Source organism: Gossypium arboreum, chromosome 4 (assembly GCF_025698485.1).
Source record: "Gossypium arboreum isolate Shixiya-1 chromosome 4, ASM2569848v2, whole genome shotgun sequence".
Taxonomy (NCBI): domain Eukaryota; kingdom Viridiplantae; phylum Streptophyta; class Magnoliopsida; order Malvales; family Malvaceae; genus Gossypium; species Gossypium arboreum.
The window spans coordinates 86,414,881-86,426,429 of NC_069073.1; the positions used below are offsets into that span (position 1 = coordinate 86,414,881).

General features: G+C 36.7%; 1 long non-coding RNA gene across 1 annotated transcript; it reads right to left on the minus strand.

The window, feature by feature from the left end:
- Positions 1-2,286: 2,286 nt before the first annotated feature.
- LOC128291415 (uncharacterized) lies at positions 2,287-3,582 on the minus strand. The gene is made up of 2 exons (XR_008281189.1): positions 3,516-3,582; positions 2,287-2,748 (listed from the first exon to the last, which is right to left on the minus strand). It is a non-coding gene; the product is annotated as an uncharacterized LOC128291415 (long non-coding RNA).
- Between the last annotated feature and the right edge of the window lie 7,967 nt (positions 3,583-11,549).

Here is an 11,549-nt window from a genome sequence, read left to right on the forward strand (position 1 = left end):
TTTTGCTTTGAGCCATGATAATAGTTCTTTGGATAAGTTACCTTGATTTGACTACGGGCCATGGTATAGGTATTTATCGTACAAGACTCCTGAGTATCCGATTTCTATTCCAAATGGTTCAATGGTAAACGAATGATGTGATTGAGGAAGAGGTTAGTATGAGGCGATACAAGTATGTACAAAACCTATTTGAGTATTAAATAGTGAATGTTTGATGAGATTATATTTGATCATGTTTTGGAGACATGAGAATGGTTTGTTGTTAATGTGTATATGGTTTTGTCATGTGTAATTGGTTGATTTACATTGTTTGACGAATTAAGTTATTCACCTACGAGCTTACTAAGCTATGAAGCTTACTTCGTGTTATTTTTAATGGCTAGCTCGGATCCGAGAGTCATACAGAACATCAGCGCACTATCAAACATCTAAGTTGGTACTTTTGAATTATACATTTATGGTATATGGCATGTACAGGCTAGAAGTGGTATTTTGGTATGTATAAATATAGCCATGAGTGATGGCTTATTTTGGTTTGTTTTGACATGGTTGTAACCAAGACATTGTGGAAGTTAAAATGGTTATGTGGATTATGATAAATGAACCATAGTGTTTGATATTGATTTGGTATGTATTTGGCTAAGTAAATGGTAGTGATTTGAGAATTGGAATAGATGAACTTATAATGGTATGAATTGTGCATTTGGTTGATGATTTTGGCTGCCTAATTGTATAATGAAATGGTACCATTTGCTCTTTTATAGGTATACATTGTTTGGTGGCAAAATGGCTTTGCAAATATCCTATTTTTATCCACAAGGGCAGAAACCTGGGTGTATGTCTTAGCTCTGTGTGACACACGGTCATGTTACACAGCCATGTGTCTCTTGGTGTTGAAATTGAATTGAAGTCAGTATGCTCCACACGGTTCACACACAGGCGTGTGACTAGCCGTGTGGTACAAGACAGCATACCCCCTTAATTGGTACACGGCCTAGCACACGGGCGTGTGACTTGGCTGTGTTGCATAAGTCAATATTGTGACTGAATCTAAATTGGTAAGTTGATTTGAGCTTGTTGAGTTAAAGGTTATTGTATGATATGCATAAAAAGTGATCTATAATATGTCTATGACGTGTGATGACAATGTGATGAATTGTGAATTTGTGTTAAAAAGCGATTATCATGATTATTAACATTATGTGAAATCATGAGCTTAATTACCATCATGAGATATATGATTCGGTCCTAGGGACAAGTTTTGATGAGATGTGTATTTGAAGAAGCCCCGGGTGACCTTGAGGAATGCTTAGGATTCGGATATCATGGCACCATGGTTAATGAGATCCAGTGTAAGACCATGTCTGGGACATGGCATCGGCGTTGATATGTGTGCCAATGTAAGACCATGTCTGGGACATGGCATTTGCAATGATATGTGTGCTAGTGTAAGACCATGTGTGGGACATGGCATCGGCACCGATATAAGACTTCATATAAGACTTCATATAAGACTATATCTGGGATATGGCGTCAACATGTGGATCCATGTAAGACCATGTTTGGGACATGACTTTGGTACTTTATTTGGTGTATGATGATTCTGAACATCCTTCAGTATTCCGGGTGGTTCAACGGGCCATTCAAGATTATGGTTAAGAAGTGGAGTAATATGTGAAAAGTGTTGAAAGGGTACAGGTATAAACACTAAGCTTATGGTTATTGAGTGTAACACCCCGAACCCGAGACCGTTGCCGGTGTCGGACACGAGGGGTTAACAAGCCAAAACCACTTATGGCACCGACCAATTTGACATTCCCAGGCAAGCTGGAAAACTGCGTCGCTGTTGCCATAAAAAGCATATCTCGAGTTTCAGAATTCGGAAACTGATTCCGTAAATTTTACCTGAATTTAGACTCATATATCCATCCATGTATTTATTTCTAGAATTTTTGGTAGGGCCAATTGGTACAGTTTATTAGTTAAAGTCGCCCATGTTACAGGGGTCGACTACACTGACCTTCGCGCGTTACAACTTGAATATCTCTCTGTACAGGGTTTCAATACTGATACTGTTTGTTTCCAATGAAACTAGACTCAAAAAGGAATCTGCACATATAAGGCATGACTTCTAATTAATTCTGGATAATTTATGGAAAATTTTCAAAGCCGCGACAGGGGACCCACAAACCGTTCCGGCCCTGTCTCACTAGAACTTTAATATCTCTCGGTATACTGATCATATGATCGTTTCATTACTTTAATATGAAAATAGACTCGTCAAGGTTCGATCACATAATTTATTCACTATTTAACACCATTCCTACAAATTTTGGTGATTTTTCACATCCACGTCACTGCAGCTGGCAGCCTCTGTTTTTAAGGTAGGCTTTACCTATATTGTAGTTCCCATGGACCAACTATAGTCTAGTCATACTTAGGTCCACATGTGATCATATTTAGCCATTCCAATGGCTGATCATGTGACCAACTCTCTCATTCCAAACCATAATCACATCATGAAACCAAATATAATTACAAACCACATATGGTCAAATTCCATACTCCACTTTTACGAACCATTTTCGCATGGCCGTACACATATACATCACAAGTACTTAAAAACAACCGAGGGTGGTCCTATACATGCCATATCCGAACTCAACTAAAGGAGTACCAAAAAGGGCTTTGATAGTGTGGTTGACTTCAACTTCTATGATCCCGAATCCGATCGCTAACGAGCAAAATCTATAAACAGAGAAACAAAGAAACGGAGTAAGCAATTTATGCTTAGTAAGTTTCGAGCCATAATATACACACAACCAAAGCATAGCATTCAAGTAGCTAAACAATAATTCATATGCACAATTTCTCAAAGACATGCTTACTTCACAATCCCAACTCTTATATTCGTACGCAAATAACGGCCTAGTTAATGCCGATAGTTCATTTATCATTAGAGCGAATATTCGTACGCATTTACTCATAGTGTGCAAAGCACACACAAAACATACCTTGTTGTTGGGAATTTCACATGTGCAATAACTGAAAATTTTCCAGCAGCTTATAAATTTCAATTCACATACCTTCGGAGTTTATCCGGATATAGCTACTCGTTCAAAACACCTTCGGGACATAGCCCGGTTATGGTAACCCGCACAAATGCCTTCGGGACTTAACCCGGATATCACAACTCGCACAATTGCCTTCGGGCTTAGCCCGGGTATCATAGCTCGCACAATTGCCTTCGGGCTTAGCTCGGATATCATAGCTCGCACAATTGCCTTCGGGCTTAGCCCGGGTATCATAACTCGCACAATTGCCTTCGGGCTTAGCCCGGATATCACTCGAACATTCATACACATCTTTGTTTCATTTTCACAACAAAACTTTTACGCACAATTCACTTAACAAAATATCATTTCGCTCAATGGCCATATACAAGGGCAGAATTTCGATTGCTTATTACTTCATTCAATCGAATCAAAACTAAGTTTCGATACTCGAAAACTTACCTCGGATGTTGTCGAACGATTCCGATGGCTATTCGACTACTTTTTCCTTCCCTTTATCGGATTTGGTCCCTCTTTGCTCTTGAGCTTAATTTAGCAAATAAATTGATTCAATCATTTGAGTATCAAAAAGAGGAACTCAAGGCACTTAGCCCACATATATTCACTAGACATTAAAGTCACATAAGTACGGAATTCATGAATCGACTCAACACACAAAGCCTTCAACATGCTTACTCATGGCGAACAACACAACCTCTTAGGTACTCATTCATGGGCCGATTATGCATGTTGATGTTGAGGCCAATTACATGTTTAATACCACACATGCATGGCACACATTTTACTAGCTAATGCTTTACATATTGTAGCTCAATACACATCTATCATTTGCTTCATAATCAAAACACAATCACATGAAAATACATACTTTGAGGTAGTATATATGTCATTCCAACACATCATGTGCAAACATATATATATATATATATAGGTGCATGGCCGAATCTCAAGGGGTTCATACCCATCCAAACACAAATTTTACCAATCAAGTAACAAGCATAAATCATGCTCATGAATGCACCATGGCGAATACATCACAACCATACCCTTTTAACTTTGGTCATGGTTAAACAAAGAATTCAATGTCCTACTCAAGAATACTAAAAGAAATTTCAAGAGTAGTAAATCCATCATTACATGCATCATCAACAAGCTTCACATTTAGCATGCAATGGCTTTAACACAATATCAACCTTGGCCAAATACCATTTTCATGGCATAACAAGGATTTGAACCATGGCTAACATGCACATCAAGTTAGCAACCAAAACAAGCATGAACCTCATGACACAACCTCAAACATACCTTAATCTTGATGCAATTATAGCTGAATCTCCTTCTAGTTCTCTTCTAAACCAAGCATGAAGCAAAAATCCTTCCTTTTTCCTTAGTATTTTCGGCCAAAGAAGAGAAAAATGGATGAACAAAATTTTTTTCTTTGCTTCTCTTTCACTCACGGCAAAAGGGGGAAAGGATGAGCAAATTTTTGATTTTTTTGTTTCTCTTCCTACATGCTTAATTTTTTTATCATTTATCACATCATGCATTAACAAAACATGTCATAACATGTTTTCCTTGCCCATATTCCCTTGTCATGGCCGGCCACTATACCATCTTTGGGGAAATTTGACATGCAAATCCCTTATTTTTGCATGCATGATCAACTAGTCATCACGCATTTCCCCATCATACTTTCAAAGTTTACTACTAGGTCCTTTCTAGTGAAATTCACATTTATAATTCTAAATTGAAACATCAAAATGTCATACACAAATTAACACATATCATAGGCATCAAAATAAATTTTTAAAATATTTTTTTATGCCTCGGTTTTGTGGTCCCGAAACCACATTCCGACTAGGGTCAATTTTGGGCTGTCACATTGAGACTATGAAATGTCGAGACCTCGGTGATCTAAGATTATGAATTATGATTATGAAATTTTTTGCCATATCATGCTAACTTACATTGTGTAATTGAACATGGAATCCATGAAATGGAGTGTTCATGATTAGTTGAAAATGAATTTATGATAGTTATCATCAAATTGCACTAAAACAGTTTTGGATAGCAATAGTAGTCCGACTTTGAAAATCCACCAAAACTTGTGGAAATCGAATTGGAGACTGAATAAAATATGAAATTAAAGCTTATTGAGCCTAGTTTCACATACAGGAAACGATGTAAGCAAAATAATTTCATATTATGAGATATTTGAATTTTTGTGAGATAAGGTCAGAGTGATTTCGTGCTCCCCTGTCTTAACTTTGGAAAATCACTAAAAATTGTACAAGAATAATTATTGGTTAGAACTGAAATGACTAAGTTCTTAATGAATCTATTTTAAAGAAATAAATGGGAATATCATCTGAATCCCATACGATGAGATAATTAATTTTTAATGAGGAAGGGTTGAAACTGTCAAATAGTAGTACAGGGGAAACTTTAAAGAATAAACTATACTTATTGGCTAGACAAAAAATTCTGAAAATATTATGGTAAGAAGACATGTGAGTCTAGTTTCAGGGAAAATTAGCGGATCTTAATTTGGAGTTTCGTAGCTCAAGATATTAAAAACTTAGTGGCTATGACTTGAGTATACAGCTTGACTGGAATATGAGCAAATAGTTGAATTATATGCAACTTCGATTGTGTTACCATGAGAATAAGTTGTAAGAATTTGGAAAAAGCACGTTAATAAATTGCTTATTATTATTTTCATACGGTCTTACTAAGCTATAAAGCTTACCCCCTCCTTTCCATTTCTATAGTGTTGTTAGGTTAGCTCTGGGTTGGAGATCGTTGGAGGTAGCATCACATTATCAAATTATCAAGTTGGGGTATTAATAAACCTTAAGTGTTTTCAAGTGAGTGGAATGTATAGAGACTTAGCACTTTATGATATGTGTTTCATGATTTGGCCAATTGAGTTGGCTTATAATGATTCATTTGTATAGAGCCATGAGATATGACTTATATTTGATCATTGGGTTGTAAACCTAATTGATTTTGCCTGACTGTTCTAATATCTTGATGATGTGCATGTTGTGATGGCTTGTTATCGATCTATGAACTTTGATCAATAGATGAGACAATATTCTTAGTATAAAAGTGTAAATTTAGAGTAATCAATGATGTTGATGAAGAATGAAATTGGTGTGGAATGCCTTAAAGAAACATGTTAATGTGAGTGTGTGATATGTGACATTATGGATATGAATTAGACATGACTATGAATGCTAGATGACTAAGTTGAGAATATTAGAATGAAGTCAACCATAATATAAGGGTATAAGTGATAGTGAAGATGACAAGGCCAAATGAATATGATTTGGTATGTCTAGACTTGATATAAAATGAGTGTGAGAAATACAAGTATGATGACATGCAAATGCTATGTTTGTGACTTAATTGAGGATGTTTAATCTCTAATTTGTTGCCATGATATATGTCCTTGATGTTGTATAAATGTGTGACGGTTAATGGTTGACCAAGGCTTGGAAAATAGCCTAAGTGTTGGCCACACGGGCAGAGACACGGCCGTGTAGGGGACACAACCCTAGCACACGAACGTGTGACTTGGCCGTGTGACTCTATTTCATTACTGACGTCATAAACAGGAGTTACATGGGCTAAGGACACAGGCGTGTCCCAAGCCACATGGGCGTGTGTGACCACATAGGCGTGTGACTCTCCAAACTTTGGAAAATTTTCCAAGTGTTGTAAAAGTTTCATAAGTTCTCAGTTTAGTCCTGAACCACTTCCGCTGTGTGTTTTGGGCCTCGTAGGCCCGTATTAGGGATGATATGCATGTGTTTGAATGTTTTTGAATTCGTTGAAATTTTATGGCTCGATTTTACATGTATGTGTACATTTAAGTCTGATAATGCCTCGTATCTTGTCTTGACGTCGGACACGGGTAAGGGGTGTTACAGCGCGGGCTAAACACACGGGCGTGTGGTTGTCCATGTGACCCAAGTCAGTATGTATACCCTGTTTCCATACAGCGTGTCTGGAGCCGTGTGAGGCACACGACCTGTTCACACGGGCGTGTGACCCTTTCCAAAATTTTTATATGTTATCAGTTTAGTCCTGAACTATTTCTAAAGCATGTTTAAGACCACGTAGGCCCTTATAAGGGACAATCTGATTATGACGAATGATTTATGAGAATGAATGTTTTATGTTTCATAAATGAATGCTATATGTTGAGAATTGATTGGTAATACCTTGTAACCCTACTCCGGTGTCAGATATAGGTTAGGGGTGTTACAGTCGCAAACCTGGGCTCCCATGTCGCGACACCTAAAACAATAATCAAATTATAGGTCTTGAGGATCTTAGTGTCGCGATACCCACTGGTCAATGTTGCGACATCACTTCAGTTTTCCTCAATTTCTTCACTTCAACATCTTTAGGGATGTTACGACTTTCATGAAATCAATGTTGCGATACCCATTCTTAATGAGGTTTTCCTAAAGTTTAGGCCATTATTATCTCCCTACACCAACTCAATCACATTGTTAGATTCCCCATGACACCGTTTGGCCAATTTGGGTCTCAAAAGAGGCAAAACTGAGTAAAAACACTTATTACCACTTGAAGCTAAAAATCAATAAAAATAACAAATAAAAGACTTAAATTGCTTGAGAATAAGCTCCTCAAGTTTGGAAAGCCTAATTTGACATATCAAGTTATGACAAATCAATGATATGGTATAAGTAAAAATGGCAAATGTTTGAAAGTGGAAATATGCTTAGTGGGGATGGTTATGTGATCTTATTGACATAAAATGGTATAGAATTGAATTCTTTTTTATTGTAAAATGGATGTTTAACACATTTAGGTTGAGTTACAAATCATTGAATGGGAACCAAGTAACATTTTTGCCAAAAATAGGGCCCTCATCACGGCCACCAGCTCTTAACATCACAACATGGTGCCGATGCAAAATGTCGTAGCAACGCCGGTATGAATAAAGTTGTGATGTGATATACTGAGATGGCAAAGTCAATGCCTGGAGAGTGTGAGGTTGCGATGTCAACCCAAAAATTTTCAAACCTAGCAACATGGTCCTAATTCAAGTTCAAATTAGCAAAATAGATTTTGTAAGCTCATGTTGTAACACCCCTAACCCGTATATGTCGTCGAAATAGGGTTACAGAGTATTACCGAAGGTTACAATTCAAAACAATCAAATATTTTAAACATTTAACATCACAACATAAATCATAGAAAAACCAAACAAACGATACACGTTGTCTCTTATTTGAGCCCTCGAGGCCCTAAAAACACATTAGAAACAAGTCAGGACTAAATTAGAAACAAATAGAATTTTTCAAAAAAAGATGAAAATTTCAAACTATAGGGGTCATAGGCCGTGTGACTCACACGGTTGAGACACACGCCCATGTCTGTAACACCCCAAATCGAGCCTAAACATTATGGGCGAATCTAGTGATGTTACAAGGAATGGGTTTTAAAATCAAAGTTATCTCGTCAAAAACATGCACATTTTACAATTCGCATACATTCACAACTTATAGAAAACATCATTAGTTCATTTGCTAACATATATTACAACGGAATTCTTAAGAAAACATATATTTTTTAGAAATCCAATTCGTATTTTAGAAAAACCCCATTTGTGTAAAAATCATCAATCTCATAAAATAGTTCATCATGGCATGCAAATTAATAATAAATCAAAACCCTTAGTTAAAAGTCTTAAAGTCCAAAGAGTCCCAGAAATTACAAACTCTCAGAACATAACCCAAAGTAGCAAATAAAACCATAAACCAATAACTTTAATTAGTTTTACAAAAGAGTGGTCATCGCGGAGTCCCTGCTGCACCGATCTGGCTAAGACTATGGATTACCTAATAGATAGACAAACAGATGTGAGTTTATGTGAACTTAGTGTGTAACCCAACAAAATTAAGCATGCAAGCATACAACATCATATACATAATTAGGAACAGTTATAGATACAGATACAGTTACAGCTACGGGCTTATGTCCATTTTAGATATGGATATACAGATCAGAAAAATCAGAATCCTACCCCCATCATCTACAAACCATCTCCAACCATCCCATCACACCATGTGGGGTTTATAACACCCACCCAGCCCTACACACCACGTTGTGCCAATATGAAACATATCAGATATAATGCAGCCAAGCTGCCAGAAATTAAGCGATGATCGCCGTGCAGAACACTTCCTCCATCAATACAAATCCCACTCCATAATCATATACATAACAGATACAGAGCACATATACAGAGTTAAGAGATTAAAACATGCTTAACATGCTTATATATATACAGATATCAGAAATGCAATTAACATAGTAATCAGACATGCATAATCATACTTAAAACAGTGTTACAGACTAACAAATCACATAGTTTCAGGGTTTAGGTAGCTCTTACCAACCCTACGGTTGACCCATAGTCAGAGTCAGACTTAATTCTTGATTACACTGTAACTACGAAACCAGTATCAAATCCAATACTTACTGAAAACACCCCGAACGATTCAATTATGACTCTGAATGAGGAGAGCCCCTATCTTCTTGATTTGCTGCTGCCAAAACAGACAATAAGGTTCCAAACAAAAGATTTCAGAAATACAATAACGGATTTAAAGAACCCCTACTCGAGTAAATCACCCTATGCTCACATACCTTAATCAAGCGAGGAAACCCCAAAAATACCAAAGATACGGTGGAAACTAAAAGTGGTGATCAAAATTGAAGAAACAATAAAAGCGAAAATTTACCAAGAAAGGAGAAAAATAAACATCAAAAGAAAAATAGATGAAAAGATTTTGGGAATAAAAATAAAAATAAAATGGATATGACAACATATCCTTACATTTTCTCCCACTAACTCAACTTCCTAAGACTTCCAACTTGATCGAAACTCTATTAGAGAACTGATCAAAATAAGTACCCATGCCAATGCAGGGACTCGAACACAGGATCTCCAATACACCAACACCTTTACCACTCAAACCAGTAAGCTCATTCTGATAAGAATTTACACGCAAATTAATATAAGCCCACTTGAAAATGGATAAAGGTTAGATCCATAAATAACCAAAATTTGCTAAAGGTAAGGCTTGAACTTAAGACCTCTCCCACACACCCAGAACACTTAACCACTAAAGTACATATAGATTTATGTCACATATTTATAGAAATAGAGATATTTATATCAGGGCATTATAATGTCTCCGACCGTATGGACATTCGAAGTGGGGACACACGGCCATGTCCCAGCCTGTGCCTGTGCTCGTGTAACTTTCTGACTTGGGTCACACGGCCAAGCCAGATGGCCTTGTGTCAGGCCATGTGCTAGGCCGTGTAATTGTCTGACTTGCAACCCCTTGTAAGCTACAGGGGACACACGACTGTGTTTCCTGGCCATGTGTCACACACGGCTGAGGCACAGGCTCCTGTCTTAGGCCGTGTGGACAAGAATTAGGCTATTTTCAAGCCAATTCTTTCACCCAAAATGTGCACACTTGTGCAACTCAAATACACCTAATTCAATATTCAAATGTGTACCTAAAATGTACATAATCAAGCCAATACAATAAAATACTAATTCATTCAACCAATATGCCCTAAGGTACCTTAATTTACTTGACATTAAACATATCCAAACACAAGCATAATATAATCATTAATATCTTAACATTGGCAAACCAAAATTCCATACCATTTCATATCACATTAGATACATTCAGACACACTAAAATGGTCATTCACAACATGTATTTACTTGACTATTCCAACACATACCATTCAAGTACTAAAATACCAAAATATTAACAATCATAATACCAAGTACACATGCCAAAACATAATGGCTATAATATCAACCAAAACACCTATACATGCTATTATAATAAAAACTTAAAACCATCAAAATCTACCGATATAGACGATGGATAGTGTGATAGGCCTCCGACGACTTTCCAACCTGAACGAGCATTCAATTAACTACAAAACATAAAGAAATAAACACAGGGTAAGCATGTTATGCTTCATAAGTTCTAGTATGTAATCTATGCTTATCAATATGTTGCATAATTTTAAAGACATATGTATCAATCCAATATAAGAATAAATTATTCATAAACTTATATCAAGTGAATTATACTTCTCATTTCCATGGATAACACATACTTCCTACCTTCCATAGTAATAAGGTAATTGCATTGATAGTTCTTATTGAAGCTAACACGAGTAAAGTCACGATGGTTATTCCAACCCTTTTCACGGCTCGATAGTCGAAGCTATCCCTTTTCATTATTTGATGGTCGTCACCATTCATTTTCATAAATTGATAGCTGATGCTATCCCTTTTCATAATTCGATAGCCGAAGCTACCCCTTTAAATTGTTCGATGGTCGTCACCATCCTTTTTCATTATTGATGGTCGTCACAATCCCTTTTCATAAT